Source organism: Triturus cristatus, chromosome 6 (assembly GCF_964204655.1).
Source record: "Triturus cristatus chromosome 6, aTriCri1.1, whole genome shotgun sequence".
Lineage (NCBI taxonomy): Eukaryota > Metazoa > Chordata > Amphibia > Caudata > Salamandridae > Triturus > Triturus cristatus.
Window position 1 is genome coordinate 523,335,547 of NC_140589.1, and position 8,480 is coordinate 523,344,026.

Here is an 8,480-nt window from a genome sequence, read left to right on the forward strand (position 1 = left end):
TCGGGCTGGACTGTTCCCATTGGGCACAGGGTCAAGACTGATTTGCATATGGCTGTGTCCAAACTGAAATGGCATGGTGAGCAAAAAAACAATGGATTTAGGTCCAGATCTCTGTACTGGGGTGAATGTATGACATTGTTCTGCATTCTGTCCATCAATAGTTCTTTTTGCATTTGTCACCCCGAGTGGGACAAGTATGCTCAGACATGAGTCCCGTGCTCTCCATGCCACTGGAATCAAGCTATCCTGGCTGAAGAGGGGTGAAACCCTAAAACCGGTCTTCGGATGCTTGTTTCCAGTCCAGGGAGGACCTGGCCTGGCAGTTCGTTCTGGACTGTTCCCATTGGGCACGGGGTCAAGACTAATTTGCATATGGCTGGGTCCAAACTGGAATGGCATGGTGAGCAAAAACACGATGGATTTAGGCCCAGATCTCTGCACTGTGGTGAATTTAGGACATTGTTATGCATTCTGTCCATCAATAGTTCTTTTTGCATTTGTCACCCCGAGTGGGATGGGTATGCTCAGACGTGAGTCCCATGCTCTCCATGCCACTGGAATCAAGCTATCCTGGCTGAAGAGGGGTGAAACCCCTAAAGCGGTCCTAGGGTGCTTGGTTCCAATCCTGGGAGGATTTGGCCTGGCTGTTTAGGCTGGACCGTTCCCATTGGGCACAGGGTCAAGACTGATTTGCATATGGCTGGGTCCAAACTGGAATATCACAGTGAGCAAAAAAACGATGGATTTAGGCCCAGATCTATGTACTGGGGTGAATGTATGATATTGTTCTGCATTCTGTCCATTAATAGTTCTTTTTGCATTTGTCACCCCGAGTGGGACGGCTATGGTCAGGCGTGAGTCACGTGCTCTCCATGCCACTGAAATCAAGCTATCCTGGCTGAAGGGCGGTGAAACCCCGAAACCGGTCCTAGGATGCTTGTTTCCAGTCCGTCCTGGCCTGGCAGTTCGGGCTGGACTGTTCCCATTGGGCACAGGGTCAAGAATGATTTGCATACGGCTGGGTCCAAACTAGAATGGCATGGTGAGCAAAAAATGGATTTAGGCCCAGATCACTGTACTGGGGTGAATGTATGACATTGTTCTGCATTCTGTCCATCAATAGTTCTTTTTGCATTTGTCACCCCGAGTGGGACGGGTATGCTCAGACGTGAGTACCATGCTCTCCATGCCACTTGAATCAAGCTATCTTGGCTGAAGAGGGGTGAAACCCTAAAACCGGTCTTCGGATGCTTGTTTCCAGTCCAGGGAGGACCTGGCCTGGCAGTTCGTTCTGGACTGTTCCCATTGGGCACGGGGTCAAGACTAATTTGCATATGGCTGGGTCCAAACTGGAATGGCATGGTGAGCAAAAACACGATGGATTTAGGCCCAGATCTCTGCACTGTGGTGAATTTAGGACATTGTTATGCATTCTGTCCATCAATAGTTCTTTTTGCATTTGTCACCCCGAGTGGGATGGGTATGCTCAGACGTGAGTCCCATGCTCTCCATGCCACTGGAATCAAGCTATCCTGGCTGAAGAGGGGTGAAACCCCTAAAGCGGTCCTAGGGTGCTTGGTTCCAATCCTGGGAGGATTTGGCCTGGCTGTTTAGGCTGGACCGTTCCCATTGGGCACAGGGTCAAGACTGATTTGCATATGGCTGGGTCCAAACTGGAATATCACAGTGAGCAAAAAAACGATGGATTTAGGCCCAGATCTATGTACTGGGGTGAATGTATGATATTGTTCTGCATTCTGTCCATTAATAGTTCTTTTTGCATTTGTCACCCCGAGTGGGATGGGTATGCTCAGACGTGAGTCCCGTGCTCTCCATGCCACTGGAATCAAGCTATTCTGGCTGAAGAGGGGTGAAATCCCGAAACCGGTCCTAGGATGCTTGTTTCCAGTTCAGGGAGTACCTGGCCTGGCAGTTCGGGCTGGACTGTTCCCATGAGGCACAGGGTCAAGACTGATTTGCATATGGCTGGGTTCAAACTGGAAAGGCATGGTGAGCAAAAATACGATGGATTTAGGCCCAGATCTCTGTACTGGGGTGAATGTATGACATTGTTCTGCATTCTGTCCATCAATAGTTCTTTTTGCATTTGTCACCCCGAGTGGGACGTGTATGCTCAGACGTGAGCCCCGTGCTCTCCATGCCATTGGAATCATGCTATCCTGGCTGAAGAGGGGTGAAACCCCAAAACCGGTCCTAGGATGTTTGTTTCCAGTCTAGGGAGGACCTGGCCTTGCAGTTCGGGCTCGACAGTTCCCATTGGGCACAGGGTCAAGACTGATTTGCATACGGCTGGGTCCAAACTGGAATTTCATGGTGAGCAAAAAAACGATGGATTGAGGCACAGATCTCTGTACTGGTGTGAGTGTTTGATATTGTTCTGCATTCTTTCCATCAATAGTACTTTTTGCAAGTAATAAGTAGGCTGGCCTAAATCATTTCCACAAAAACATTCTCTTTTATTATAAAATAGTTTAGCGATTCACCATGGGGAACATGTGAAAATGAATTAAATATTTCCCTTTGCTAATTTAACATACACAGACTGGGGTGTGTCAGACATCACACACAGATATATACAAATGTACCACCCACAATAGAATTGGTTGCCACTTAAGTTTTCCTAATAAATGATTAATAGGTGTGTGCAGTTCACCAATCACTTTGGTCGTTCTATGGTTATAATTAATATAATAAAAAATATTCAAAATAAACTATTGCTTCCCTAATGAAATTTGCACTAATTTATAATAGAGGCTATTACTAATAAATTCAAATGTATTATCAAGCAACCTGACTGAAACCAACAGTGCTAGCCCCGTAATGCCCTACCCGCTTTTGAGGGAATAGCAGGATTACACGTCAAATAATAACCATCTACAAAGAATTGGTCCACTGTCTAAGAGTCTTGGCAAAATATTATATTTGTGAAAATGTAGTCATTGGTTGAGTAAGTAAGTACGTAAATAATTAATATTTGCACAGTTATTTACAACCAGTGCAAAAAAAAGTAGGACAAAAGGCATAAAATACATAAAACCACACATAATATAAAACATATTGAGCAGCACTTACATAGCAAGGGAGCCAATTTGTCAAAGATCCCATCTTCATTGCATAATTGAAGGTGCAAAAGTGTGGTGCATTCATGAGAACAAGTTATGAATTTCCTATTGTCCTGTCCATGGAGGTATTTACATTTAGAGATTGGGTCACTGGTGTAAAGTGCAGTGGTTCTGAACCCATTTGTAGATTGCAGGTTGGAGGTCGCTTGATTCTGTAGCAGCTACGAATGCTGCTGATGGAGGTGTGTTTTCTGGCTCTTGGCATTTTCTTTTCTACCAGCAATAGGAATTTTACCAGCCTGCAGTTGAGCTGGGGATCCTCTGCGTTGAAGCAGGCCAGAACTGCCTGTCTCCACATGCAGATCCCTCTTGAGTTGAACAAAGTTGTTACTTCAATTCGTTGCAAATGCAGAGCAGGTGAAGGAGGTCTTCAGTGGCTAAGCCAAATAATCAACAGCAGTTTGAGAATTGTTCTCTTTGCATGGCGGGAGATGCAAAGTTGAAGGGATTATTCCCCTGTGTTTTAAGAGTTATTGGTTGAGGGGGCTGAAAGCCTTCTCAAGCACCAACCACAATCCTCATCAGGGTGAACCCCAAAAAATCAAAAAATGTACCTGTGCTTAACCCTTTGGTAGCTAGGCACAGTGAGTCATAATTTAGAAGCAATTTGTAAAGTTTTATGCAGCACGCAAACAGAAAGAAAGTGTAAACACCACAGAAGAAAACCCCCCACCAATATAGAAAAATAGAGTAATCTTTAGTAAATAAAATTATATTATAATGAGAAAAATCCAATCAGTGGAACTGGAGATATGCAATTTCAAAATTTTGGGTAAAAGTAGCACCAAAAGGCATAACAAGTCAACTGTGGTTATCTGGTTGCGCTGGTCCAGGACCAAGTCAGAAGTTCAAGCTGTCAATTATGGAGCACTGGCCGGGTACAGGATGACTTTAGTCCGCTGGGCAATATACCTGTTTGTACTTATAGTGACATACGGGGTCCTATGTTGCACTGCATTGAGGTGCATTGGTTCTGAGGGAGCTGCAAGGTGCTGCTCGCACTGTGTTGGTTAGGTGAAACCGCCTATCAGGAGCTGTGAGGTCCTGCACCTAGATCTGTTGTGCTACACCAGTTTCAGTGAGGCCATCAATCAGGAGCAAAAAGATGCTGCAATACGAGGTCATCCATTGAGATGGACTGTGCTGCTTTGATTTTGAGCTGTGCTGCGTGGGTTCTGAGGGAACCCACAGTTGGGCCAGGAGGTGCACACTCTGACGCTGGCCAAGGGTTTAGAACCTCGGGCACCACTCGGTTATCAGGACTTATTCTAGCAGAGGCAAATAGGCAGGGCACAGCCAGGTCTAGTTTCGTCTGGGCAGCTAGGCAGATTCCGGACAGGTCTCTGGAGCTTGTTATGTCCCTGTAGCTCAGACTAGGAGACCTGTCAGCTAGCACTTGGAGTCATTCTAGTGGTTCTGGATTCAAGGAGCAGGGCAAAAGGGCAGTTCTTCTAGCAGCAGGATAGCAGAGCAGTCCTTCTGAGTATTGCACAGGTCCAGAAGTGATCAGAAGAGTGGGTCTGCGGGTCTTATTTTTATATATGACACCAGCTTTGAAGTGAAAGAAACATCTAGTGTTCTCCCACAGATGGTCCTGGGATTTACTGCCTCCATGCCCAGACTACACTGGGTCTAGGGTCAGAAAAGGCAAGTGTGAATGTCTTTGTATGTGTCCTGAGGCAGATCATTTGAAATGTAAGTAGGGCTGTGCACGGCTCCACCCCTCCCATCTTGCTGTGATAGCCCATCCTGCTAACAAATAGTCCTTCTTTGTGTTACTGTCTGGGAGGATTACTCAAAGGTCAACTACAAACTACACCTAATCATGTTGAAGAACCGAGGTTTAACCCAGCGGCGTCAGGGGCAAGCCTAAGATCTTCGAGTTCACCTGCCTTGGTATACAGAGACACGGAATACTTCTGGATGGCATCAGAGACCAAGTTTATTAGCTGCTGCTAGTAACAGTCATCCTAGAAATACATCACGGTGTAAATTCTCAGTAGACTGCTCATTTTACTAAGGCGAGATGTCTCCTTTTATACCCAATATTCACATTATAAATGTACACCCACTGCACAAAATTCTAGCCAATAAGGTACATTTTCAAACAAAGTGTCACATAACAAAAACTCAATTTACAGTATCCCATCCCAAAAGTTAATTATTTGGAATGTCCCAAATTCAATCTCCACAAGCCGGACAAACCTATAATTGAAAGCATAACCCATGTAATGAAGAAACATAAAAAAAGAAACGGTAACAGATGCTGAACAAGATAAGGCATGTGCAAGGAAACTAAAAGTTAACGATGTCCTGAACATTGATTGGCAATCTCAGACAAAGATCGATCAGGGAAATTGGCATTGCGGGGTCAGTTTCAGGTGCAGAGGTCAGTTTCTTACAGTTCATTTCAGAGTAAAAAATAGACCTAGTTAATGTATACATGAACTAAGAAGGCCAGGCCACTTTATTCGCCAGGCTACCTTCACAGGCCTACGTGAGGGTAACACAAAATGGTGGCACAGAACAAAATGGAGTCAGACTCGAGAATTACAGAACCTCAGACCCTCCTTTTGCCATTATGTAGGCAATAACCTAAGACTCATGTTAAACTGAATCTAGGTCTATGTCGATATTCATTAGGTCATCAAGGTATTGCTGTAGCATCATCTTATTATTCTCTACTTCTCCCGGAACAGGTCTCCGAACACACATAGTAGCACAAAGACTACAAATGGCGGGACCACGCTGGATGCAAAGACAACAAGAGAAAAGGATGGTTAAAACCATACCAAGGAATGTCAAAATCGTCCATCCCCATTTGGACAGCAGTCCCCAAAACCATCCCGTCAATGACCAGTCTCCTTTGTCTACATGGATAGACTCAGAGATTTTATACAACCTAGAGATGGCTTGGTACACTGTAGGGGCATTATCTGGTATGTAAACACAGCATCTGGATCCAATCAATTTACATACTCCTCCTCGATCTGCAAGTATGATGTCTAATACCATACGGTTCTGCAAAGTCATAAGACGGTCCGCTTGAAGCTCAGCTGTAACATTACTAAGAGCACCTGCTGTCTCATTAATAGTAGCTTCAACAGCGCGGACAAGCTGTCGAATATGCCTACTATTGATCATAGGACCCCAAAAGGGCAAGAAGCCCTTGAAGAAATCTCCTACTTCGTGTGCTGCGGTATCTTCCTTATTGAAGACACCTCTACCATATCTCGTTCTATGATAGTCTGAAGCAGTAGTGTATGTAGGGGGAAGTAGAAATGCCACATAACACGTTCCTGAAAAATCAGGTGGCAACCATGTGTAGGCTCTGTCATGACAAACAAAATATGTGCCTTTAGCTGGCAACAAACGGTGGAGAAGTCCGAGATGAATAGACATAGGTTTGAGCACACACACTCTTACCTAGCTGAGCTTTCGGATTCCGACCATTACCTTGAAAACAAAAGTGGCCTCGGTGGGGTACAATCCAAATAGGGGGAGACCTTTTTCGTCTCTCCTTCTCTGTCAAACTGGTACTATATCCAGTAACGTTCCAACCAACGTAAGCCTGCACCTCATCCTTAGGGATAGCATTATATGCATCAATATCTCATGTCTTAGCTACTATTCCCCTTATTAAGGCACTATTGCTCGAGTTATCTTTAAGGGAACGTAAGGGGCATACCTCATTTGCATAGATAAACATGGTCTGAAAAGCCCACACAGACCCATTAAAAGAAAAAGGCAAAACCAAATATGGCATACCTTTATCTGTCGTATGAGGCATAAGACCACAAACCCAACAATTAGTGGTATTTACTACTAACTGATGCTGATGCAACAACTGTATAAACGAGTTGTTGACAAATTCTGATCTCCTTGTCTGTTCACGTTCAGGCAACATATAAAACTGGTGCAAAGAAACAGTAGTGAAAGAAAGTATAGGTTGGGAGGTGGGTGCAGATGTCTGTTGTGTAGCATAGACAGTCCAACCCACACAAGCTAATGTGATACTTAAAAACATCAAAAAGCACAATATTATAAAACATTTGCTATGTATCAATGTACAAAATCTTATCTTAAGATCTATTCTCTCAACATCTCTTTCAGTTACAACAGACTCCATCCTCTAACGTGCGGCTCGCGGCAATTTTCCTTCTTCACTCAAGTGTGCGTCCAGGCGGCCTAGACGTCCCTAGAACCGCAGACCTTTCGTCAATACGCGGGCCACCCCTTAAGTTCTTATACCGCGACCCTGCAGCTGAACCCGGATGGTGGTTCGAAAAAGAAAAAGAAAAATAGTCTCTTGTCTGAAAGAGTGTAATTCGCAAAAAAATTCAAATTTTATTTGTCCTTTTTAGACCTTAAGTTGTAGCGTTCTTTACCAGGCACAGTTTGATCCTGAAAGAGTGTCTCTGGGTGCGTAGTATAAAGTCTCAAACACAGCGGCACAGCTTCTTGCAAGACTTTATCATCCACACATTCTGACTGAGTCCATTCCAGATGTGCATTACTAAAAGGTACAAATCTCGGAACCCTTTCACTCTCGGAATCGGCAACACCTTCCCGGACCCACTTATCGTACGGTAAGGGCAAAGGTATCTTCTTACAATGGGTACCATGTACCCAGTTTTTCTTGCCGAACACCTTAATAGCAGTCCGAGTTGATAACAGGACTAGGTATGGACCGGTCCATCTTGGTTCCAAGTTCTTTGACCTCTGGAAATTCTTGGTTAGAACCCAGTCGCCAGGTTGAATCGTGTGGCCTGCGTCTACAGTAACTGAAGGCAAAGTGTCATGGACCTGTTGGTGAAGAACACGCAATAGCAGTCAAATCATGTAAGTAGTCAACCAACATAGGCCACTCGATATAACTGTACTTCTTAGGCCTCGGCACACCCCAGACATTCGCCGGGCGTCCAAAAACAATCTCGTATGGGCTAAGTCCCACGCGAGAATGTACTGTCGTTCTCATGGACAAAAGTGCCAATGGTAAGGCATCGGGCCATGTAAGACCAGAGCTCGCTTGCACCTTGGCCAACTTCAGAGTACCATTATAGCACTCGACCAGGCCTGCTGACTGGGGGTGATTCGCAGCGTGAAATTTCTGTTTAATACCCAGGCCCGCACATACTTTCTTCATAATCTGACCCACGAATTCACTTCCATTATCACTCCATACCATCTTCGGCAAGCCATATCTGGGAAAGAATTCTTTGAGCAAAACCTTGGCTGTAGACAAGGCAGTATTATCCTTTAGGGGGTAGGCCTCTATCCCTCTGGAAAAGGCACAAACAACCACAAGGACATACTTCAAGTTATTGCATCTTTCCA